At 45.8% G+C, this 26,668-nt stretch overlaps 1 pseudogene; it reads right to left on the reverse strand.

Moving 5' to 3' along the window:
• Window positions 1-15,868: 15,868 nt before the first annotated feature.
• Window positions 15,869-17,540, reverse strand: LOC120639228 (annotated as a pseudogene).
• Between the last annotated feature and the right edge of the window lie 9,128 nt (window positions 17,541-26,668).

Below are 26,668 nucleotides of genomic sequence, written 5' to 3' on the forward strand. Positions count from 1 at the left end.
TATGGGTAAATATTTTTCTACGGAACACTTTGAAATGTTTTGACAAACATTTTTTGGAATACTTTTCAACAAAACACTAAAATGTTCCTAGAACAATTCTAAAATGTTCAGGAAAACTGTCAAATTTGTGAACACTTTTGAATTTGTTCTCAAACAAATTTGAGCACTCTAAAATATTTTGACAATTATTTTTTAGGAACATTTTTTTGAAACATTTTTAACAAAACACTCTAAAATGTTCCCAAAACAATTCTAGAATGTTCAAACAATTTGAATTGTTTGACGACCATTTTTTGGGAACTTTTTGGGGTAACCATTTCTTTAACAGAACACTCTAAAATGTTTGCAAGCAATTCCGAAAAGTTTAGAAACATTTAAAATGGAACATTTTGGCTACCATTTTTTGGAAATTTCTACGGAACACTCTGAAATGTTTTTGCAAACATTTCTTGAATGTTCAACATTTTTAAAGAAGCAAATCTTTATTCAGAATATTTTTGGCATTCGTTCGGAACACTGTGATTTGTTTTGGAACATTTTTGAAATGTTTTTCCAAAACACCCTGAAATATTTCCAAACAATTCTGAAATGTCAAACTTTTTTTGGAACTTTTTGGGTAACCATTTTTTAACAGAACACTCTGAAATGTTTGTGAACAATTCAGAAATCTTTAGGAACATTTTCAGAGGAACATTTTGACTACCATTTCTTGGGAATGTCTACAAAACACTCTGAAATGTTTTCCCAACATTTCTTGAATGCTCAGTAACATTTTTGAAAGATGCAAAACTTCATTCGAAACATTTCCGGCTTTCATTCAGAACTCTGTGATTTGTTTTGAAACAATTTAGAATGTTTTGACAAACATTTTTTGGGAACTTTTCTGGCTAAACAATTTCTACGGAAGATGTTAAAAATGCAAATATTTATTCGGAATTTTAGCAGGCATCCGAAACACTGATTTTTTTTGGCAAATGTTAGGAGTCGCTCGGGCTACTCAAACCATCGCACAAAGCTCAATAACTATTTTTTGTTTCCGAACAAATTGTTTGTATTGATAGAACAATTAAAAAATTATTCCGAAACAAAATAAATTTGTTCTAGAACAAATTTGACTATGTGCCAATTTATTGGGCCAGTTTAGACCCAACAACATAAAATCCGTAGTGGGTGACAAAGTATGTTGGTGTCACCTGCGTGACCCCAGCAGCGCCCGATTTTTTTGCTCTGGAACAAATTTTGAATGTTTCACAAACTAACCAGTAGATCACGAAGAAACACAAGAAACAAGAACGAACCAGTAGATCACGTAGCTTCGAGTGCGTACGAACATTTGAGCCCAATAAGCTAATGGGCCAGCTTCCGCATCGGTTTGAGCCCGTTGGCGCGTGCGTCACGTCCGCCCGCCCGCCCGTAATCGCTCTGCGATGAAATTCTTTCCAGTCGCAGAATGCGATGCATAGACTCCCCCGAAGCAATCACAACATGGTGTGGAACAATGTGGTTTGAGCATCAGGACAACTCGAGCGCTGGAACGATGCGAAGGCAAAAACGACGCGCGCCACACACTGGCACAGAAGCTTCGTACGCGATACGCACACGTATTTACGTGGCTGCTCTCTTGTTAAAATCATTTTCGTGGAAGAAATCTGCGGGGACGCACGGCTGTTGCCCGGCAGCTACGTACCTGCGTAGCCAGCAGAACACGGACCTTTCCACACTGCCACACCTCCGCTGAACCGTCGGCCTGTCCTGCTCCTACGTGGGCATGGGCAGGCAGGCTTTGAAATTGAACCAAAGGGCCCGCCGTGACTCCGTCAGTCAACCGCATACCTTAGGTCGTGTTTGGTTGATCGTGAAAAAGTTTTTACGAAAATTTTTCGCCCTTTTGACTACTAATTGAAGGTATTAAATGAAGTCTAATTACAAAACCACCTCCAGTACTAAAACAGTTACTGTAGCTAATAAAGTCTTTAACCGTCGATTAGAGGATGATTAAAGGAAAGTTACTGGAGGATTACTGTTGCAAATCATAGATTAATTAGACTCATTAGATTCAGCTCATAAAGTTGCACCTATCTGTTAAAAGATTTTACAAATAAATTTTGTTTAGTACGCCATGCATAATGTTATGCGGACGGGGATCTCACCGGCGACCAGCCGACCACCACCCTTCAGGCGTTTCACACCGGTGGCGCCGCGTCGACTCCTCACGTCACGGGAGCAGCAAGAGTCCAAGGCAACGACCAAGTGGAGCGGGCGGGCGGGCAGTCGCCGCCGACAGAGCAGCCAAGCTGGGTTCCCGGCGAAACGGAACAGGGCGGTGTGATGGTTATGTTTTTCCCAAGCGCACGGCCGGTCGCCACCCGACGATCGCCACGGTCTGAAACGGAAAGGGAACTATTTGTATATGGGAGGGAAATCAGGCAACTCCCGAGTATGTTTAAGGCCTCTTGGACTAAATGAATGTACAAGTATTCCTTGATTGATTCATAACCTTGTGGGGCCTGATGGAGTGCTTGGCTGAAGGTGCTCCTCCTGTGCAGTATACTAGTACGGAGTACAAGCTTTTGTCATTTCTTGGTTTCGAGGAAGAAGACAAATCCAGTACAGCTACCTTTAATTTTTCCATTTTTTAATAATAGAAGAGGCGGACATACTACCAGTTTGGCGACGTCTGAGTTGCCAAGTGTTCAGCAATGATCAAATCAGTTGGTTATTGACACATGAACATTGACCTTTTCATCTTTTTTCCTTCTGAAGAAACCAATCAGCGCGGACCTGATCTAGTATTTTACTTACTCGTGTATATAATAATAGACTAATAACAAACGTTCACAATCAACGGAAAGATCGAATCACAAAAAAAATGCCCGTTGATGGTGCAGCGTTGCTCAAAATTCTTGTATGCCCGTTGAGTAGTGTCATTTTTAGTTGGACTTCTATTGTTGTGAAGTTTGTTCCGGTCCTTATTATGTCGTAGTGATTTTTTTCTCTTAGAAAAGGTGAAATTCGTCACGACACATGAGCGACCTTTTTCGGAATTCACGAACGCTGTCAAAGCATGCATCTTTAATTGAGAGTACATTTCCAAATTGATAAAAAAATGGACTTGTTAATTCACGAATGGGTTTTCGTTAGCAGTTCCTGAATCGTGTAGACGTTCTGAGGATTTTTCAAAGCGCATGACGGTTTTTTTTTAAAAAGACATTTCTTTGGAGGAATTCTCAAGCACGGCTGCTGTCCCCGCCACCTCCACCCTGCTTCCTCGGCATGGAAGCATGGACCCAGTCCACTCCTCGCCGGAGTACGACGTGGGCAGGCAGGCTTCGCCTTCAGGGGTCAAGCGGTCAGCCCGCATTCCTGGAATGGGACGCCATTGCCGTCCACGGTCGCCGGCCGGGCACCACCACCCCACCCACCCAGGCGTTTCACACCGGCGCGGACGTTTCCGCCGCATCACCTGGTTTCGCCGCACCGCACGCCGCCAAGCCCGTCCACCAAGACCAGCTTCGGCCCATTGGAGGAATGGGCACAGGAAATGCTTGAGCTCAGTGCTGCTGACCGCAACAACTCCCTGGGCAGCCCACCTGCGCAGCTTGGCGCGGATGCGGAACAGGCCGCCCTCCCTGAGGGCCTGCTCTCCCCATCGCCTCCCGGGGCCGCCGACGCCCCGGACATGGCGAACGCCTTCATCGACATGCTCACTGCACCGCCGCCCGCTCCTGTGCTAGCCGCTCCACTGGCTGCCGCCGAGATACTGGCGACTGTTACTGGGGCTGCTGTGGTGGTCCAGGAGGCGGTGACATTCACCCCCTGGCGCAGCGACCGTCTCGCGAAGAAGGCCAAGGCGCAGCAGGCACTGGCAGCAAAGAAGACTGCCACAAAGGACCAGCCGGTGGAACGTGCCCAGGGCGTACTGATGGCCAAATGGGGCATCATGGAGGATGCCGAGACATCCAAGGAGGGGCAGCGCAAGAAGTACATGCAGATGTACGAAGGGTCCATGCCAGCGGTGGATGATCTGCTGTCCGAGGGCATCAGCAAGCCCGGTCCTGCAGGGCGCTCAGCGGATGCTGCTGCTGCTGCTTAAGTTTGCAATGCATCTGCTTATTCAACGTAGCATTTAAGTTTCCTTATGTATCGTGTCAAGAACAAGGCTGTGTGGTCAGCTAGGTGGTTATCTGGTAGGAGGTTTGGCGGGATGGTGTTCAATGTTAGGTTCAGAACTTGTGTAAACGGCTTCGGATCAGACATACTGTCTATCCCCGGCCTAGGTCTATGGAAGTCGCTTTGCAAGTTCAGTTATGAATGATGACAAATGCATTATCTTCAATTGGAATGTCCGTGGGTTGAACTCTGTGGCACGCCGTGATGCAATGTGGTCTGCCTCCAAGAAACGAAGCTGGCCTGTGTAGATGACAACGTGATAATTCAAACTTCGGGACAGCAGTTTGTGGGCTCATATTTTTATTTGCCAGCACAAGGTACTCGGGGAGGTGTCATTGTTGCCTGCTCACACGATCTGTACACCTTGCAGTCAGCGACAACTGGACAATATTCTATTTCAGCTATCATCACCAGTCGGGCTGATAACTCCCAATGGAGTATTACCGGAGTGTATGGACCTCAGGAAGATCAAGAGAAAACTAGTCAGGTTGGCGCGCTACGCGCGCCTGTACCAAAAACGTGGAGCTAAAATATTAATAGAAAGATATTATCCGTTACTATGTTCGAAGCAACATCGTATCGATGTATTGAGTTAGATATAAAAATTACAGTAAAGCGGGCATAGTAGTTTTGTGTCTGAGAGCGCGCAAATCTTAAGCATTGTAGTATAGAGGTACATGTAATTTTTCCTTAGGAATATTTTTTTTTTGGTGTCAGTAGGTATAGTTTAATTACTTTAGTAGGAAAAAAAGTAAGATTAGAAATGAATGAACAGTTTAATTATATTTTGTGGGTTTACGGAGGGAAATCGAAGCCCAATAAGTAGTACAACTACCACATGTAAATGTAGTATACAAAGTTTAGTTATTATTTTTTGTATGTAGGAAGTAGTTAAATATATTTTGTATTGTCAAATAATGGAAGGAAAATATTTTTTAAGATAAAAAGATTAACTTAATAGAATCGTGGGCCCCACGTAGATCCCGCCTGAATAGTACATGGGTCCCACGCGGGTCCCGCCTGAATAGTACGTGGGTCCCACGTGGGCCCGCGCTGAATAGTACGCGGGCCCACGTGAATAGTTGTGGGACCCCGCGTGAACAGTGCACGGACCCCACGTGGCCCGCAAACAGTAGCAAAGCCCCTGAGAGCGCGCCAATTCTTGGCACTTTAGTATAGGTACTCAATACAATTTATTAGCGAGATGTGCTCTCTCCGGCACCAGATGCTCCCCAGTTGGATAATCCTAGGAGACTTCAACCTCACCTACAGGGCTTGTGACAAGAACACTGACAGAGTGAATAGAGGCATGATGCACAGATTCAAATCAGCCCTTGACAATCTTGAGCTTAAAGAAATCCATCTACATGGCCGCAAATACACCTGGTCCAGTGAGACGGACAGCCCTATACTCACAAAAATTGATCATGTCTTCTGTACAAAAGATTGGGAAATGAACCACCAGCACAGTTATATGCAGGCCCTGTCTTCCTCAGCTTCTGACCATTGCCCGATGCTGCTCTCATGCAATCCTTTCCACAAGGCTTACGCTGGCTTCCGGTTCGAAGCTTACTGGCTCCGCCTGCCAGGTTTTGCTGAAACAGTGGTAGAATCCTGGACAAAACCCTGCCACTCAAATGACAAGATCAGAGTTCTGCACATCAAGCTGGCACGACTGGGCAAAGCCCTTCGCTCTTGGAGTCGAAAAATGGTCAACGAATGGAAGCTCCGGACAGACATTGCACACGAAATCATACTACGCCTCGACCAGGCTCAAGATCGTCGGCAGCTTTCCGCGGAGGAGCTCTCCCTACGCAAGCGGGCCAAACACAAGATCCTGGGTTTTGCGGTACTCAAAAGGATAAAGATTCGGCAGCGATCACGGCTAACATGGATCAAGGAAGGTGATGCCAACACCAAGTTATTCCACCTCCGAGCCACGGCAAGACGCCGAAAGAACTTCATACCTTCTCTTGCAACGGCAAATGGCATGGTCACGGCACAGCAAGACAAGGCCAGCGCACTACTGTCGCACTACACGGAACAGCTCGGCTCTTCCCCGACCCGAGCACACACGCTCAATTGGGAGCTGTTGGATATACAGCGCCATAACCTCGACCATTTGGACGCGCCGCTGACAGAGGAGGAAGTCAGAGGGGCCATCTTTGACTCTCCGGCGGAAAAGGCACCTGGGCCGGATGGATACATCGGGTTGTTCTACAAAACCTGCTGGGCAGTGATTCACAATGATCTAATGCAAGCGCTGCATGAATTGTACAACTTAAGAGCTCAGCACTGGAATCTTCTCAACTCTGCAAACATCGTGCTACTACCTAAAAAGGAAGACCCGACAACAATTTCTGATTACCGGCCGATCAGCTTGATGCACAGTGTCGCTAAAATCCTAGGGAAGGTGCTAGCAAACCACCTTGGGCCTCACCTAAACGACATTGTATCCCGCAGCCAGAGTGCATTCATCAAGGGCCGCAGCATACATGACAACTTCCAGTACATTCATGGGGCAGTCAACCATTTCCACAGGTCAAAAACACCGATGCTATTCATGGAGCTGGACATTGCTAAAGCTTTTGACAACGTCCGCTGGGAATACGTGTTGGAGATCATGGAACGACTTGGGTTCGGACAGCGCTGGAGAGACATCATCTCGCTTATCTGGTCAACCACTTCCTCGCGCATCATCCTCAATGGAGAGCCAGGGAGGCCAATCAAACACCAGCATAGACTCCGGCAAGGTGATCCATTATCACCGATGCTCTTCATCCTTGCCATGGACCCATTGCAACGGGTCCTCGACAAAGCCACAACACAAGGACTCCTACACCCAATTGGCTCAGACCCGATCAAGTTCAGAACGAGCCTTTACGCCGACGACGCAGCAATCTTCCTTCGCCCCTTAGCACAAGATGTGACAAATCTCCAGCTAATTCTGCAAACATTTGGAGAAGCGACAGGCCTCTTTACCAACATGCAAAAATCAGAATTGTTTCCCATCCAGTGTGCAACAACTGACTTGGCAGAAATCACAGCAGCCTTCCCGGGGCGGTCCTGTCAATTCCCATGCCGTTACCTCGGCTTACCACTTCGCATTGGCCGAACACAATGAGCAGATGAACAAATCCTCATTGACAAGATTGGGGCTCAGTTACCAGGATGGAAGGGCAGATTGCTCACCAAAGCAGGCCGTCTGACCCTTGTCAATGTTGTTCTCTCATCCATCCCCACCTACCACCTAACAATTTTCCCTCTTTCCAAGTGGGCAATCAAGCGCATTGACAAGCTACGCCGCAGTTTTCTCTGGCGAGGCGAGGAGTCTGCAAAAGGGGGTCACTGCAAAGTTAATTGGAAACGGATGTGCCGGCCAAAGAAATTGGGCGGTCTTGGCATCCCGGACCTTGAGAAATTCTCCAGAGCACTCAGACTCCGATGGCTTTGGTTCCAATGGACAGACTCAGCGCGACCGTGGTTGGGCTTTCCGGCGCGAGTAACACAGACTTACCTCGCACTTTTCAGAGCTTGCACTTCTATCAGCATCGGCAATGGCGCGAAGACTAGGTTCTGGAAGGACAGATGGCTCAGTGGGCAGGCTCCCATGGATATTGCTCCATTGTGTTTCGCTCTGGCCTGGCGAAAAAACATGACTGTGGCTTGCAGCTTGCCACAAGGGAGATGGATGCGGGGCCTGAACCGCATCAGCACTAGTGCCCAGCTTCATCAGTTCGTGTTCCTATGGGAGCAGCTCCAGACGGTTCAACTCAATCAGGAGCCGGACCAGATAAGGTGGAACTCCACGGCAGACGGTAGCTACTCATCCCGTTCGGCATATGCAGTCCAATTCCACGGATCCTATCCGGATTTCACCTGGTCAAAGGTCTGGAACCTCAAGGTGGAGAACAAATGCAAATTCTTTCTGTGGCTACTCTTCCAACAGAAGTTAATGACTGCAGACCGCATAATCAAGAGGGGTGGACAGGCAAACCCCATTTGCCAACTCTGCAGAACGAGAGAAGAATCCACCCTGCACCTCGCTATCAACTGCTCCTTCACGCAGTTGGTCTGGTCCCTAGTTTCGTAGCAGACGGGACAACATAACCTCACGAGCACAACAACAGACCTCAAGAAATGGTGGTTAGATCTGCTGTCTCACTCACAAGAACGAAACCAAATCATCACCTACACCGTCTGGAATGTGTGGAAGGAACGCTGCCGACGTTTCTACCACAACAAAGCTCTCAATGCTTTACAGCTAACCAGTTTGATCCGCCAGGATGTTGCTGCGCTGAGTGCAGCGCTCATCGTTCAAGTTATAAATTAGTTTCCCCTTTCTAGTTGCGCCCGTGCTGCCGCTTCTGGTAGCCGGCGCTAGTTGTTTGTTTTTTTTGTTGTGCTTTTGGTTCTGTTTTTGTTTTTGTTCTTCCTACTTCCTACTATTAATGAAAAGGCAGAGCACCTGCTATTTCCTTCAAAAAAGAAACGGAAGCTACCTACCGACTCCTGCAGTCTGCAGATGGCATTTTCCCGGCTTGCTTCGCTCTCATCGCTCGGTGAATCTTCCACCACTTGTCGCTTGTGGACCGGTTCACCGAACCTGTATCTTATTTTACCTTTCAGACACACTTCCGCTGCACTTTTCACTTACTGCTGTTACTCCAGGAGAGGAGACTCATCGCAGCCGGTTCCTAACTAGAGGCCGTGTTTAGTTCGAACCTAAAATTTTTTTACGATGGAATTTTATTAATTTAAAGTACTAAATAAAGTCTATTTATAAATTTTTTTATATAGATGGGTTATAAATCGCGAGACGAATCTAATGATGCTAATTAATTCATGATTAATCAATAATTAGTAGCTGGTTACTGTAGCATCACTATTGCAAATCATGGATTAAGTAGGCTCATTAGATTCGTCTCGCGATTTACAGTCTATCCATGTAAAAAGTTTTGTAAATAAACTTCATTTAGTACTCCATGCATGTGTCGAAATATTTGATGTGATGTTTTTTCTTACGTTTACAGAGTTTATGGGGTGAGAATTAAACAGGACAGAGAGACTCGGTCACTTATACGAGTCCAGATCCGGATCTATACGTCAGTGATTTAAATCACCTCAGCAGCTACTGCAGAGGATCTCAGCCTGACTCATCGCCACGCGGGTTCGGTTCACTCTGCTTCACCAACTGCTGCTACTGCTGATTGCTGAACTGAACCTGAATTTCGATCTCGGCTGTGTTTAGATTCGTAAAATGGTAGTAAAAAGAGTCACATCGGGCACAATAGTATATTGTAGCACTTTTCGTTTGTTTGTGGTAATTGTTGTCCTATCATAACCTAACTAGGCTCAAAAAATTCGTCTCATCGTGTACATAAAAACTATGCAATTAATTTTTTTATTTACCTACATTTAATACTCTATGCATGAGACAAAAGATTTGATGTGATATGTGAATAGTGAAGTTTGTATAGAAAATTTTAGAACTAAACACAGCCCTCCTACCAACCGCGGGAACTGCAGGCGCGCACGCTTTTCCGCCACCAACGGTAACTGAAACGTGGCGTTTTCTCCTTTGAAAAAGACAACATGGCATTTTCTACGAGCACCGTCACCGCTCAACTGCTGCGACAAGGAAAAAAAAGTTCAGACTTGGGAGCCACGCGCGTCGTCGTCCTGCTGTTCATATACAAAGATGAGATGGGAATGGGCTTCCTGATCTGAAAACTGGAAAGCGCACCTGCTACACGAGTCCTCCCTAACTTTCCCGGGACTTGAGCTGTTTACACTGGTCCAGGGCACATGGCGTGAGGTCTGGACTAGGAACAGCAACTGCGCGGCTGTCCTGTTCGTGGCCGCCCTTGATTCTTTTTTTTTTCTTTTTGGAATTAAACCGCCACTGATTCCTCGAGCATCTTGTGTCGTGATGGGGTGTTAGGGGACAGGGACGGACAGCAGGGGAATTAGCAAGAGCTTTAATGCAAACTTTTAAGAGCCCTTGGACTGAATTTGTAGTGGGTAATCATCTACTATATTAATTAATAAGGGAATGTTAAAAGAAGCTAAAAAAAGCCACCATATTTGCTAATAAAGTCTAGAAATTTCCACGTTAATTTAAAAAAATGAAGGATTTGCACCGTCGGATTTTATGAAGATCTAACGGTCTAAAGTAATCGTAAGAGTCCATGTCAATGTATTCAACATGATAAAAAAGATCTATTGGAAAGGGATCGACTCGGACAGGAAAAAGGAGTCCAGCCATGATAAAAGAACCTAGCTTGACTTAAAACAATTAATAAAATATTTGATATTCATGTATTAGATATTCCATATATAGCATGTACGTACATGTATTTAGAAATGTACCGATCAATAAATGTAGTTATAGAACTCGGATAAGAAAAGGGTTCCAACCATGTAAATATATAGATGGCCAGCTAGCAGATTTCAAACAACCACCCCTAGAGCTTATTTTGCACGTGTCAGCCGCCGTCGGAGATAGCTTATCTCGCCACATTTCTTTATTCCATCATCATCACGAAATTATCAATCCATCCATCTTCGACATCCCTTCACACTAGGGCAGCGCCACGAAGCAGGGGCACATCGTGTTGGAGGCTCCATTTGCCAACCTGTTGCTTGCGACCGCCGTGCTGCTAGCTACCAGTACTTGCCAGGAAAGTCCCATCATCTCTTTAAAAAAGGTATTAACAATCTAGATTACTTCTACAATCTATCTTTTTCCATCAAACTCAGGTATTACCCATGCCACCTCTTTTTCATGTCGTACAGATTTGCATAATCTGTTTGCAAACTTTTTACGGGTACTAACAAATATGACATAGAAACAAATTAGACAACTGAAGTGGCGACCGGCGCAGCGGCACGGGAGGGCGGCTGGAGGACCTAGCGCTCCGCCGGCAGGAGGGCTACAGCCGAAGCCTAAGTGCCCCACAAACTGAAGCGGCGGCCGGCGTTGCGACCCGGGCAGGCGGTAGCAGGGCCCCAGCACGCCGTCAGCAGTAGGGCCGCAGCTGGACCTCCGCGCCGCGTGTACCAAAGCGGAGGCTGATGTAGCAGAATAGGCGGTCATCACGAGGGCCGTCGCTGGCTGGAGCAGGGGCAAGCCGGAGGGCCGTCGCACGCCGGAGCAGGATGGACAGAGCAGGCAACATGCTGAGACCGGCAGGTTTGATGGTATGGGGATTCGATGCGGATGGGGTTGGAGTTGGGATGGCCTTAGGCCAGTCTTAGTGGGAGTTTCATGGCACTGTAACTTAGACTGCCACATCAACTTTTCTGTGGGATGAAACTAACATGAAACTACCACTCTCAGTGCACAGTTTCGCTACACAGTTTCATAGGCAGGATGCAGTATTTAATATGTACATTGTGTTGTGATCAAATGTACCATGAGAACTCTATAGCTTTTTTTGCAATTGTTTCTAAACTATATATTTAGTCCAATAGAACATGATAAATAAAGATGATGCTGAAAGGAGCTTCAATCTGAAACCAGCAGTTCACGTTCACATAATAAAGAATGGAGCAGTTTCGCACCAAAATAACTGAAAATAATAATTAAGTGTCCACTACATTGCGACCTTCCAAGATAATTGACCAAAAGCACATGCCTCCCAATTGATATCCTTGCATTCCGCAAAATTAAAATGATATCCTTGCACAAATGCTCCTGTTATTAGTGGAAGAAATGTCTCCTGAGAAAAGCACAAGGTAGTAACAAAGTTCAGAATACCAAGAGCTCCCTAGATGCAACTTAGTGGAAGAAATGACTCACATGCTTGGCATTGGTTTGATCCCTACATCTTCAGTTAACAAGAGCACTGCTTTTCTGCATGTTGAGTCCGAGTTCTTACCACTTTACAGCACCTATGGCATTGGTTTGACTACTTGGAGCCAGTATTCATGTTCTCAAATACTATAATTTAGGCTACTAAAAACTTTGTGAATAGGATCAGGGCAGTATTCATGTTCTCAAATACTACTTGGATCAGGGCAGCATGCTACTCGTGAATAGGATAAATCAGTGCTTACCATGGATTTGCAGATTAATTTCGACGGCGCCTGTGCTTGTTCCAAATGTGCTCCACCAAATCCTTCTTAAGTTGTATATGAGCCGAACGATCTCGAATATCTTCTTCGTTTTGTAGCACCCTTTCAAATGGAACATAGTCTTCGGGGGAGAATTCGGGTTCTTGCACGGTCACTGTACTAGGGGCTTCATTTAGATCAAGATTCTCTTCAATGTCCTCTACTTTTTTTTCATCTTCAACAATCATATTGTGAAGGACGATACAAGCTAGCACCACTTTCTCAAGTTGACCACGATCGTATAGGCGAGCTGGCTTTTTCAAGACGCTCCATCGACGACGCAATACTCCAAATGCGCGTTCGATATCCTTTCTCTTTCCTTCTTGTTCCTGTGCATATAACTTGTCCTTGTCGGAGATAGGCATGGATATTGACTTCACAAAAACAGCCCATTCCGGGTATATCCCATCCGCAAGATAGTAACCCGTGTTATATTGATTTCCATTAACCATGTATTGTACTCTTGGAGCTTGTCCCTTTAGTTCTTCCATAAATAGATGGGACTGCTGCAGGACATTTATATCATTGTTAGAACCTGCAACTCCGAAGAATGCATGCCAAATCCAAAGATCATGTGATGCCACGGCCTCAAGAATTATCGTCGGGACTTTCTGATCACCCCGAGTGAATTGGCCCTTCCATGCAGTTGGACATCTCTCCCATTGCCAATGCATACAATCAATACTGCCAAACATACCAGGAAAACCTCGTCTCTCTCCAATCTTGAGTAGACGCTCAGCATCTTCCTTAGTGGGGCGTCTCAAATATCGTTCACCAAATACAGCTATAACACCCTCAACAAAGTACTTCATCGCCTCCATGGAAGTAGTCTCGCCAATCTTTAGAGACTCATCTAGATGATCCGCCGCACTACCATTAGCTAATTGGCGAATAGCCGCCGTGCACTTTTGTAGTGCTGTCAGTCCTTGCCGACCAAGTGCATCCACCCTTGTAGTGAAGTATCCCGACCACTTGCCCAATTCATCGACAATGTGTAGGAATAATGACATTCGCATACGAAATCTTCGACGAAAAATATTGGGCGGATAGAGAGGATTATCCAAGAAATAATCACTCACAAGATGATCATGATACTCCTCCCGTGGCCTTTTGATATAGCTTCTTGCACGCAATCGATGATCAGACGCTTCTTCACCAAGAGCTTCTACGCTTGCCTTCAAGACCAACAGTGTTTCACTGATTACGTCATCTAGGAGTTCATCCTCTGTGATGAACTCATCCAACAAATTCAAATAACCACCCCTACAAGTACCAAGCAAGAAAAAAATGAATGCTTGCACTGATTTAGCACTGAGTTCAGAAATTAAGCACTGAGATCATAGATGGTAGCTGAAATTGCCTGGCAATGAAGTCAATCTAAACTACTGCATATTTCATCTATGCATATTGAGTCTAGTAGAACATGGTAAATAAACATTGTTGTGTCAAAACAAATATTTGGATTACATTCTATAAGCTGAAACAGCAAGCTTTACTGGAAGTCTGAAACTGCACTTTCTACATCTGATTTGCTAGAGCTGAAACAAGTTTTAACTGTAAAAAAAATTGAGGTAACCACCTCTACATGTTCACTTAACAAGAGCACTGCTTTTCTGCAGGTTGAGTCCGAGTTCTTACCACTTTACAACACATATGGCATTGGTTTGACTACTTGCAGCCAGTATTCATGTTCTCAAAAACTAGTAATTTAGTCTACCAAAAATTTTGTCAAGGCAATTCCCTTAATTCGTAATGCATACAAATTCCAAGCAGTGTTCAAGCTACGCATCATAAATCATGAACTGTTGGATTAGCGCAGCATGCTACTCATGGATAGGACAAATCGGTGCTTACCATGGATTCACATATTGTGGGAAACTGCTCTGGCCGCTGCTACCTCCGGTTCCAGTTCCAGGCCAACATGGAATGGGTGGTGGTGGGTGTGGAGCTGCCGTTGGAGCTGCCAGAGACACCGGAGTCGTCGGAGAAGTGCCACCCCCGCCCGTCGTCGTGCCGTTGCCGAGGCCCTTCACGAAGCCACCACCACGCCCCTCCTCTGTGCCGCCACCGCAGCCCTTCATGGGACCACCGCCACGACATCTTTCAGAGCCACCGCCGGGCTGGGGACGATCTTCCCCCTAGCTACCGCAGCCCTTCATGGGACCACCAGCAGCTAGGAGGCGAAGGGAGGAAGGGCAGGGGTGGAGACAGATCTAAAACAGGGGTGGCGGCTCCAACTGCAGGGAAGGGGATGGATTGGCTTTGGTGGCGAGACCGATTGGCTTTGGCGCGAGCTGCAACGATTTGGCGCGCAAGGTCCGAGCGGGAGCGCGGCCGCCCAGCGCACACGAGATCCGCCATGAAACGGCTGAAGCTCTCAGTGCGGGTTTCACATGCGTTTCGTCGACTTGGAAACGCCGCCCGAGTCGTTTCGTGGGGAAGAAACGCTTTCCTTCTCTCTCCTATTAATTTACTTGCCATGTCAGCTTTTTTGCTGAGGTGTCCATCTAATTAATGTCATGAAATCCCCATGAAATCCCCACTGAGACTGGCCTTAGGCGACAGTGGTAATTGGTCATTTCACATTCATTTCCAATTTTTGTAAATAAAAAATAGACTATAATATCATGCAGCAAATTGGCATGGTTGAAGAGTGTCTCACGACAAAGATATATTTTTCACCATTAAGGGCATCCGATGCGGAAGACGAAAATGAAAGCGAAAAAATCAACATAAATATCTGTAGAAATTAAAAAACAAAGAGAAATAAAAACACAGCAAAACACGCATGAAAATATCCATTACAGATATGACACAATTTCTAAAGTGAGCTGATCTATGCGATGACACAGGACAAAAAAAATAAAACAAAAATCAAAGTTCTGAAATTTTTAAAAGAACATTTATTGATGGTTCATGTAAATTTATTTAAGCTCTGTTTAAGAGTATGGCTTGAAAACACCATGCTAATACTAAAATATATATAGATGAAATAGATTTTAAAAATAAATATATAGATTATAACTGATATATATTTTAACCTCAAGTTTAAAACAAAAAGAAAATTAGACTATACTACATGAATTAGGAACGAAATAAAAAATACATGTAAATTAAAATAACTAAAATATATAAAAAATTGGAAAATATTAATCTAATTTCACTTGATATTTGGAAGCAAATTACTTACATAAAGAGCATAGATACCTATATTTTCTATGCTATTGTCAGTGCGGTACACTTTCTTTGCTGCATTTTTAATGTTAAATAAAAAAGCTAGCTATCCGCACTATTAGCGCGGGCCACCTTGCTAGTTACTTTTATTTGATTGATTCTTGGTTCTCATTACTACCCAACACCCAACAGTCCTCTCTGATCCGAATCCTGTAGTATAAATTTATCCTTAATTAGTACTAACCTAGCACATGATCCGTTTAAAGTACAATTTTTTTCAGATCTTTCTCATATACGTGAGGTGTCACTGATGAACCATAATGAAATCCTTGAATTCTGTAGCTTTGACAAAGACTCTGCCAGTTAGACGGTCGCGTTGGAGGTGCCAAATGCTGACCAGTATTCAAACGGACTCCCACATGAAGTGATGCATTATTAATTTATTTAGTCACATAACAAAGGTACAAAGAATTACTAAAACAAAACAAAAAAGATATCCATCATCTACCGTAAACACATCTCCTCTAGTGTACAACGAATCGAATGCTTCCCGTATGTATGTGTGTATATTATTCTCAAGCTCTGAAGTCTGAAACAACCGGTGTCTGTCTCCACGTCAGCTCATGCATCACTGACAGTAAGCTGCAGGACCTAGCTAGTCTAGTAGTGCTTGTGTGGCTTTGGCCGGAAGATGCTGATGTCCCGGTCGTTCACCGCCTGCAGCGGCCTCGCGTTCTTCTCCATGTCCTGCAGCAGGAAGTATAAGCACACGTTTAGTCAGGCTGGGAAAAATCGTCAGAACCTCGAACGGCCTACTTTCAGTTCATATTGCTCCCTGGATTTTTAACCGTGTATGTGTTGGTTCCAGGTGCCTTCTTTTTTTTCCTACTTGACTGAAAGGCATAGCTCCTGCTATTTTTTGGCTAAAAAAACGTGTGGAGAAAAGTTTAGCGGCATGGACACTCACGTCGTGCACGGCTTCCCTGAGCAGCTCCAGCTGGTACTTGGACACGGTGCGAACCTGCACAAAGAACACTCGGAAGCTTCAGAAAAATGCTACTACGACAAGCACAAGAATTTCCTCACCAACAACCCATGCCCGGCGAGGTGGACGACACGGCTGGTGGTCAGCGGCGTCACCATCGAACGGTGACGGTCTGAATGAAGAAAGAAACCGTGGCGAGGTGACCTACCCTCTTGACGACAGTCCAGATGACCCCCTCGGTGCAGGGCGGCGTGGTGAGGGAGCCCATGTAGCGGTAGTAGACGCTGGCGCGGCCGCGCGCGCGGCGCGGGTCGACGACGCCGACGTCCTCCTCCATGTCCCGCCGCTCCGCGATCCGGCGGATGGCGGGCTCCAGCGCGCTCAGGAACGGGTCGGGCGCGGCGCCGACCTCGTACAGGACGCCGACCACCGCCGCCTTGCCCGCGGCGCTCTCGTGCACCAGGTGCAGCTCCATGTCGTAGCGCCGCCCGCCGACGGTGTGCTCCGTGGGCGCGTGCCAGTGCAGCTGCCGCAGCCGGTACGCCGTGCCGTTGATCGCCAGGCTCCCGGCGTCGCCGCGGAACCGCACCATGATGTCGTGGCCGCGGTTGACGATGGAGGCCTCGGCGGCGCGGTAGGCGTGGTCGAGGTAGCCGAGGGCGCGCACCAGCGTGACGCGCTCGTGGGCGAGGTCGATGGGCGACTGCATCCGCCCCCGCGCTGCAGTTGGCCCACTCCGCCTTGATGGCGCCCCAGTGCGCCGGCCCGTGCGCGTCGCGGGGGTCGTAGCTGAACTCGTGCTCGTCCTCCGTCTCCTCCTGCGCCCTGGCAGCCGGCGCCGCGGCCGCGATGAGCAGCAGGACCGCGGCCGCGGTGAGCGCCGCGGCGGCGGCGGGGGCGAGGCCGGGGCGGGATGGACGACGACCCATGCCGCGAGCTGGTGTTGGTTTTCTAGCTTTGTTTGGTCGTTGCGGCTGGTTTGGGACGAGGGGATGAGCCGGGGGCCGGCGCGGCGTGGGGGATTTATAGCGCGGGGCACGGCGAGGGCGGTGTGCCAGGCGGAGGTGGAGCGCGCGCGTCAACCAAGGCTGCTGCCACGGCAGGGGCGTTGCGCCAGCCGAGGACAGGAGGGTACGGTGCTCGATGCCCTTTTTTTTTGGCTTGTAGTGTGATGTGAGGATGAAAGAAACGAACGCTTCGTTTTGACCCACAACGCAAACCTGCTACGGGCAACGGGCAAGTACGCACGCAGACGCAGCACAAGTAAACGCTCCGGTGGCTGTGGCGTCCATACAATACTTCTTGCTCTTTTCTAGTCTATCTCGGGGCGTCACGGAGTACGGACGTTCTGCCTGCATCGTCATCGCTTTTGTTTAGACCATTTCGTGCGTACGCAACACTCTGCTATACTTTATACCGGGTCTGGCCGGAGAGATTCAGATTTCAGAGGTCTGATGCCCTATCATCGATGGAGAGGCCAATTCAGGTGCAATGGAGAATTGCGAACATGCTGAATTGTAAAGTGGGCGTGCTGCCAATGAAATATTTGGGAATCCCTATCAGCAATAAGATCCTGGGGGTTAGTTCGTTCTCTGAAATGGTGCGCAAAATGAGAAGTAAATTGCAACCCTGAAAAGGCAAGGATTTATCCTATGGGAGGAGGCTGGTGCTTACAACTCTTCCTCCCTGAGTAGCATATCTACACTCCATGAGAGCCACACATCAGCAAATGGATTCCATTAGATCCAAGTTTTTTTTTTGGAGGGGAGCGGAGAACAAATTCAGATATCATATAACAAAATGGGAGAATATGTGTGTCCCCAAGGACTTTGGGGGTTTGGGCATAATCAATACGAGAATAATAATGAAGCTCTCATGTCTAAATGGGTGCGGAGGATCTACAACTTTAATGTGGGATACCCCTGCATTGACTTGTTGAGAGCAAAATATCCCTCTAAATATACCTTTTGCGAAGAGCAAGGGAGGAGCAGATTCTCAATTTTGGAAAGGGGTTCAAAAGATCAAGCAGAAATTTAAATGGGGGGCTACAAGCCTACAATGAAGGTCTGTCAGAAGAACACTCTTTTTTGGGAGGATATCTGGGTTGTAGATGTCCCTCTCAGGCTCAAATTCCCTACAGTTTACAGATGCTGCAGGGACACAAATGCAATTGTGAGAGACTGTTGGGGGCTGGGTCTTGGGGCTTCGATTTCCGTAGAACCTTTGGACCTGAGGAGGTGAAGGAATGGTATGAGCTCCTGTCTCTTCTTCATAATTTCAGTCTTAGTGACTCCCCTGATAGAGCTGTTTAGGTGTTTGAAAAATCTGGAGTTTTCTCCACCAGATCAACAAGCATATGCAGATTTTGTGGGGGGGGGGGGGGGGGGAGTAAGTTACCCATGAAAATAAAAGTTTTCCTCTGGCTGGGTTTCCAGAAAACGTTTCCTTTGGGAGCTGCCCTTAAACGCAGGAAATGGAGGGGAGATGGTAGATGTGACTTGTGCCGGGTGGTGGAAACAACTGATCACATCTTCTTTCGCTATAGCATGGCACGTTTTGTTTGTGTTTGTTTTAAGGAGGCGCTGGGTTGGGATATATAAGATCCCTGTGGGGATCAATGACTTCTTAGAAAATTGGCTTCCTCTAGGTGGAACGAGATATAAGTTGAAGCTGTTCCTTTTTTGCCATAGTTTTGTGGGTGCTCTGGAAAACCAGAAACAAAATGAGTATTGAGGGGTGTTTGTTCGCAATCCGGCTGAACTTATTTTTCGTATATTGTCAGAAATGGGGCATGTGCTCCAAGCTGCTGATCAGAAGACAATGGAAGAACAGAAAACACATGTCGCTGCTTGGGTAGAGTCTTTTATCAAGAATTTGAGGGAGCATGCATGTGGAGGATTTCATTTGATGGCCTCTACATTTCTTTTCAGTTGCTTAGTGCTTGGTGCTGTTTGCTCATGTTTTCGTCGAATAGCACAGTTTCAGGCTGGTAGTTTTTAGGCTCTGTCGGGGGAATAGAACAGGTTATTTTGTTTCTTCCGTGTTGTCTGTGCCGGCAGTAGAGGACGGATTGGAAGTTAGGTATGGCGGAACTGGACTGACAAAGCAAAAGGCTGCAGCATAGCACTAGTGTTGATGCTTAGCAGGCTTAAATACATCTCAAAATAACTCAATCCAAAGTTAAGCATGCATTCCCAACAAAATTTGAGGTATGGCAACTGCCCTACCTTGCCCTACCGAGCCCTCCGCCACTGCTGTGCTCTTGTGTTTGCTGGTAATCCCAACCTCGTTGTACCCGAAAACTCTATATGCTTTCTATAAAAGCAGGGTTGACCCTTCAGCCGGATGTGCATGGCTGCTCTCGCACATCGCTAGCTTCATGGGTTCTTTACGAGCTGGGTGAAACATGGAGATCAGTGTAGTGCATAGTTTCATGGCACAGTTACCAAGACTGAAAATCAATTAAGAGCAAGTCTAATAGTTCCGCCGGTGGTCGCCAGCTGCGGACGGCAATGCTGGCATGATGGTGGTGGCCCCACTACTATTTAATGTGGCCTAGCATGCCCAACCAATTGTAGTGCCCGCAGCGCTTCTTCACCGATTGCAGCGGCCAGGTGGGGAGACGCCCGTTACCTTCTCTCTTCATTGCTCTCACTCCACATAGGTACGAGTTAGCTAGTCGCCTATCATAATACTTGGTAACTATGCCAAATAAGTTTCATGAGGATAAAACTCCTCTCTCATCCCATGAAACTTTCTCATTCTCTCTCCTCGCCATGCCAGCAAAGTTGATGATTTAGCATAAAATTTAATGCTATGAAATTTGTCATGAAACTTCTATTAGGACTGCCCTTACTTGGCATCTATATATCCTAACATTAATCAGTTTTATGACTTCCGCCATTCAACAAGGAAGTACCGTACGTCTTTCAAAAAAAAAAAGTCTTTCAAAAAGGAAGTAGCTTACGACCTTCGTCTTTGAAAATTGAAACCCTTTTGGTGTACAAACTCCCATTCCTGTAGCAGCGGCCGATGTTTTGTCTGGTCTAGAACACATCTAGAGCGCCGAACACATCTAGAGCGCCGGTTCCCGTGATACTTGGGTCCTGTTTGGACCAAACTTTTTTTCAGAAGTTCCTATCACATCAAAAGGAATCTTACTATTTTATATTATTAAATAAAATCTGTTTATAAATATTTTTTTACAGCTGAGTGCTTTTTCGCGAGACGAATCTAATGAGCCTAATTAATTCATAATTTGCTACAGTGATGATACAGTAACCGTCCACTAATCATAGATTAATGTACCTCATTAGATTCGTCTCGCAATTTAGCCCCAGGATTCTGCAGTTAGTTTTATAATTAATTTTTATTTAATACTTCTAAATACTAAAAAGTTCCAGGGATTTAAAAAAAGTCTAAAGAACCAAACAACCCCTTGGTCTTTTCGAATGTTCCCCCACGACCAAGTGGACGTGTTCAGTTTGTCAGCACGTTAAATTCACATGCTCAGTGACGACCTGTTGTCATCTGCAGGTCCTGAATCAGAACGGATCGTTCTTACTTCTCACACCTTTTTTTTTTGAAAAAGCGAGAGGATGAGTAGATTGATCATAGCTACGCACACGCCCCTGAAAATACGCACATAGTTTGAATGAGTGCTGCTGTTTCATTGGAAAATTGGAATGCTTGGAATGTAACTTGAATTTGAACTAGATTGTTATGAAGCTTCCAGTGAAACAAAACCAAACTAGATTATAAGTTATCACATAAGGTTTACGTCGATGATGGATGCAAGCAAGGTTGTGTGGAGAGCTTTTTGGACAAGACAGGGTCAAAAAACAGAAAACGCCAAAATAGCAGTTAAAATAGAATTTTGCGTTATCCCTGGTAGAAAAGTTTGGGTCTGGACTAGAATTTTGCGAAAGTTTTAAACTAGAGTTTTGGATAATGTCATATACTAACTGCTATTTTAACGCCAAAATAGCAGTTATCCCTGGTAGAAAAGTTTGGGTCTGGACTAGAATTTTGCGAAAGAAAAATATGACATTGCCGCTTTGAACATCCATTATATTTGAAGAATAATTAGAAGGATTGTATACGAATCTCAGAGTACAAGCCCCTTGGGCTAAAAGAAAACAAACAGAAAGCAGAAATAATATCTAGTCTTCTAGGCAATCTTTGTCTTCAGGAATCCTCTCCACAGGCAGCTCGGAGTGTAGCTCGGGCTATCCTTCACATCTCCTTCCGTTGTCGTCCTGTCGACTCCTTCACTCGGATCCTACATCTATTAGGCTATCCCCAAGGACGGGATAGGTTCACGTCACCATCTTTATGCAAGCTTTTGTGGATGCAATCGGTAAAGAATAATGCCAAGGATATGCTATGTTTTCCTATGCAAGCAGTATATATATAAGTCATCCAAAACACCCTTTCAACACATGTAGCTCCAGCATCCCGGACTCCCGGTCTCCTATCTTCCTCTACCAAGTAGCTCAACCCTGTTTTGGTGCGGGAACTCCCTCTCCCCGCACCTCAGCTGCTATACGAGCAGGAAAATTAGTACTAGAGGGAGGTAGAAAAGTAAATGTGGTTCTAACTACAGTATGGTTTCAGATCCAGAGTTGTACATGACCGAGTACGCGGCTATATGTATAGTTTTCACCCTGCACGGGTTGTACACTTGTACCCACTCGCCACGAATCCAGCCAGGAGCGACCCGACCTTCTCCGAGGCACCAGTCAACGAAACTAACGGCTTCGGCACCATCCTACACCCGGTTTGGGACGCGTCCTCCCGCAGTAGGTTGCCCGGGGCTGTGAAGCAATTGTTGGCGCCTACCAACGTCACCAGCGATGACGCCCGCAGACGCCAATTTGGGGTGACAGTATTTCATGAACCACGAATAAATTCGCAAGCGCACGGAATACCGCTGTAGCATTTTACCCGGGAGTATACCGGGGTGTCATTTATATTCCCGCAGGGATGGCGCTGAGTGAGAAGATATATAGATTAGTTGGTGAACTCTATTTAGATAGGATATTCTCATGCATAAACAAGGGTAAGATAATAACATCGTAGGAGATAGTGTGACACACACACACAAACTACCCTCTTGGATAAATAAAAGATAAAAGAAAGATAAAAGATGCTTTAGGCCGGGAGCAAGGTAGAAGTCAGAGTTCGAGTCAACTGTGCTAGGCTAGCTATATCTACACGTTCTCATTGGTTAGCTCGTCAGAGATTAAACTACACAACAGGGAGATCGCTATCGAAGTAATGGGAGGAGCCCGTATACCCTGACGACTTTATGTACCTCCTACCCCCCATATCGAACGTGAAGGATTACTCGGGCTCGGACAGGGCTGTCACCACCTACCGGCTACCTCTACAAACCGTGGGTATAGTTGATATCCAGCAACACTTAGCTAATCTAGACACCATGTCTACACTAGTAAGGGATACTCTAGTGTCCCGTGCAGAGGCCCCACCCTCCGGATGGACAGACATCACACTAGAGCAATCATACGAATACTGGAGCAGTTGATAGAGTTCTAAGAACAAAAGACTAACCATCTCCAGCACAGGACGATCATACAATGCAAGCATGGAATGATAACACAATCATATCAAAAAGCATATATCCAATAACTCAGAACATACTTCAAGCAGATATCGGTAATCATAGTCTAATTCTATTACAAACGATCGAATATTACAAGAGAGAGCTACAGGTGAACCCATACCAGAACTCTCGAGCAACTCCGGCGACTCGATGACTCCTAAACTTCTCGTAAACTCCACTAAGCCTAAAGACTATGCAAGGAATGCAAGAGAGGAGAGATGTGAGGTGTGTGGTGTGTGTGTTCTAATCTCTACCCCCTTGTATTTATAGAAGGGAGGCATAGGGTGAAGCCATCACAACCGACGTAGGGGACCAATGGGGAGACGCCATGTGCCCTGGTTGAGGCGGTGGAGCCCACGGGCCAGGTCGGCCGACCAAGTAGGTCGGTCGGCCTGCCCGGGCCACCAAGCGCCCCCAACTTCTTCTGGCAGGCTGTCTTGGACCTCCTTGTCTAATCCACGTTGGGGTTGGCCTGTCTTGACTTGTTTGGATTGGGTTCTTGCATCACTTTTGGTCCATCTGAGCCTGAATCGGTGCTCTGATAATTTCTGTGATTTTATGTCGGGGCAAAGTGTGCTTGTTACCTGCATATTAGCTTGAAAACACAACTTGCATATTCTAAAAGGTAAAGTGTTGTTTAGGAACTTTATTGGACAAGGATGCGTGTAAGAAATGCAAACTCTCATGATTTTCTGATCAAGTTGACGCCTGAAAATGATTGTTAGTGAGCGTCAACAAGATCCCGTAAGCTATCCTTTGCTCGTCCCGAGCAAAGTAGGACAAATCAGGTTGTTGATCAGAAAATCACTTTGACTCATACCTTACTTGTCTTGTCATAGTCTGAAGTAAAGAGATTCATCTATAAGTCTGAATAAGTCGGTTAGCATACCTTTGCTCAATTGCCTTACTCCTTCATGGGGCTTTTTAGCTATCTCCTTGTCTTGGGCTGTTGAGAGTTAGAACGGTGCATAGAGTAGTACTTACTTGTTCATAGATCCGCAATCCATCTAGAGGTGCTTTTTGAGAGATTTTTGAAAACATGGCAAAACTCCTAGGATAACTCTCTCGAGGCACTTATCTTATATTTCCTTACCAGGGCAGTATTTGTCTTTGATCCTTCCTACTACTACAAGCCTTTGTGGAGCTCAAGGTAGGATAAGACATGGCACACTTGTATTTTGTATATTGTAAAGCCAAAGAGAGGATCCATGGAGAAACAAGTCATGCAATCTCGATCAAAAGGTGCAGTGTATGAGTGGATGGATGGATATGGCTTACTCCTTGAGATAATGGCTTTTCTCTCTTGAATCATCCCTGTCTCTTTTTTTGGACATGGTTACCCCCTTTTCTCTCTTTTTTTTGGGCCATGCTTTTTTGGCATGCCATCTTTTCTCTTTTTGGGGCAACCATAATCTGACTTTATTTTATTTCAGGGATGTTCTATGAGAGAGATCACCAAGACATGGAGCATTTATTAATGTGGAGTGAATGGATGGTGATGCCAATTTCCAGTGTAAGAATATAGCAAATGGATGGAACATGTACGTGCTTATGATCGAGAAAGCATGAAGAGTATCTCACTAGGGTCATACAATTTGACAAAACTCAACAGAACATCAAGCAACATATGTGTAAAGGCTTTTCATGGAATATGACATATGGCTCTGGTAGGACATTGCATATCACTGGGGAACTTGCCCTTTTTAAAATTCTTTTTTTGAAAACAACTCCAGACTTCAAGCATTGCTAGAACAAACTTGCACAACCTTATTTACCATATCTGAACTCACAACAACTTAGACTTGGATCAATCATATGCAACCCACAAAATATTCAGGTTCATTGACAAGATATTTGCATAACCAACTAATTTAAACTCAAGAGAACCCTTATTTTCAAATTAGGCACAACAAACATGATAGAGCAAAGCAAAACTCATCATTTCAACTTATCATAGGGAGTTAAAACATTCTTACCGCGCATCATGAAAAAGGGAAATAAAGCAGTAAATCTTTTTTTTTATTTTTGAAAGTTTTTATTTAATTTTTATTGAAAGAAAATAAAGAGATACAATTGACTTAGGGGAGGGAACCTCCCCCAAGCTAGCTCTTGGTTTAGGGTCCGAAAAGCATGACCTTTCTCCATACCTGATCAGGTTGAGGTCGTTTCGTCCGTACCTGGAGAAGTAGTAGCGGTCGATGACGTCTTGTTCTTCTTGTGCCACACCTTCTTGGTCTTCTTTGGTGGTGTAGGCGGCGCATGAATAGGATCCTCGGATGCTGGATAGATGATTTTCAGATCTTCCCATACTGTATTAGCGATGAAGTCAGGGATCTTCTGGTCATCTTCTATTGGCTCGGTTGGTGGAGTATGAATCTCCCAATCCTCCCAAGCTGGCTTGGAAGAGGGGTGACAGTCTTGATCATCCCAACCGGGCTCTGCCCATAGCCCTTGTTTCTCACTATCCTCATGAATTAGGAATACCTCCCTTTTGTTCTGGAACTTGAATTTCATGGTCTTTTCCATGATACGGAGGCTAATTCTTCCTGTCCCCACATCAATTCTGGCGTTTTTATCCTTGAGGAATGGTCGCCCAAGTATGAATGGAATTCCAAGATCTCCTTCCATATCAAGGACTATGAAGTCCACCAATATGTAGGTATTCTTGACTTTTACCATTAACCTTTCCACAACTCCTTCTGGATATCTTATTGTGACATCTGCCAGCTGTACACACATAGTGGTAGGGGAAATTGATGGATAGCCTAGTTTCTCGAAAGTTACCTTGGGCATGATGTTGACGCTGGCTCCAATGTCACAAAGGGCGTGACCAAATTCATAATCAAAGATTGAGCAACTGATCACTGGGGTTCCGGGATCTTCTCTTATTGTGGCTGCTAACTCGCCCCACGCACCTCTTCTTGGGCGTGTGAGCTTCTCTGCATAGCTAAGGGGTGTCCTGCTAAGTGGCTCTTTCCACATAGCATTGATGACATTCACGCTTTCTAGAGTTGACTCAGGTTGCCCCGGAATCTTTCCTAGTTCAGCAGCAGGTGTAGCAGCAGCTAATTGAGACAATTGTGTCTCTAGCGCCTTATTGAAACTCAGCTGGTTCTTCATAGCGGTGGAGAATCCGTCCATCTTGGCATGGATGGTCTCCATAGATTTATCTATAGCGGCCAACTTCTTTTGAAGGGACCCATTGATCTTCGCTTGGCCGTAGACAAGATCTCTCAAGGTAGGCTGGTTACGACCGAAAGAATTCGAATTCCCATTACCTCCTTGGTAGTATGGGCGTGGTTGATTCCACCCTTGACCTCCTTGTGGACGAAACCCATTGCTGCCATTGAGGAATAGAGCTTCTTCTTGGGTTTCTAGGCAATTGTTGCCCGAATGTCCAATATTCCCACAGACCTCGCACGTCATGCGAGTTTCCAAGGCTTGAAGTGTTTGCATTTGAGCCTTATCTTGGGAATAATCCTCAAATTTCTTGAGGAGGAGATCAAATTTCATAGCGAGCATATCGGCCTCCTTGACGGAGTGCATACCTCGTTGGCACGGTTGGAGGCGATCATCGCTCCAACCTTGGTTGGAAA

The sequence above is a fragment of the Panicum virgatum genome, chromosome 6K, assembly GCF_016808335.1.
Source record: "Panicum virgatum strain AP13 chromosome 6K, P.virgatum_v5, whole genome shotgun sequence".
In the NCBI taxonomy this organism is placed as follows: Eukaryota; Viridiplantae; Streptophyta; class Magnoliopsida; order Poales; family Poaceae; genus Panicum; species Panicum virgatum.